Consider the following 483-nt stretch of genomic DNA (forward strand, 5'->3'; position numbering starts at 1 on the left):
GCCAGGGGCCCCCAGGGGCCCGGGGACGCTTCTGCCTCTCGGCCCCTTGCCGATGGTTGTTTTTCTCCGAGTTTGATGGTCGTTTTTCTCCGAGTTTGATCAGGCAGACTTCCATAAGGTCTGGCCATGCTGAGAGGGGGAAGGCATCCCGGGGCCCGACCGCCAGGGGCCCCCAGGGGCCCGGGGATGCTCCTGCCTCTCAGCCCCTTGCTGATGGTCCTTTTTCTCCGAGTTTGATCAGGCACAGACCTCCGAGTTTGATCAGGCACAGACCTCCGTGAGGTCCGGCCATGCTGAGAGGGGGAAGGCGTCCCGGGGCCCGCCCGCCAGGGGCCCCCAGGGGCCCGGGGATGCTCCTGCCTCTCAGCCCCTTGCTGATGGTCCTTTTTCTCCGAGTTTGATCAGGCACAGACCTCCGTGAGGTCCGGCCATGCTGAGAGGGGGAAGGTGTCCCTGGGCCCGCCCGCCAGGGGCCCCCAGGGG

The sequence above is a fragment of the Lissotriton helveticus genome, assembly GCF_964261635.1.
Source record: "Lissotriton helveticus chromosome 1_1 unlocalized genomic scaffold, aLisHel1.1 SUPER_1_unloc_19, whole genome shotgun sequence".
Taxonomy (NCBI): Eukaryota; Metazoa; Chordata; class Amphibia; order Caudata; family Salamandridae; genus Lissotriton; species Lissotriton helveticus.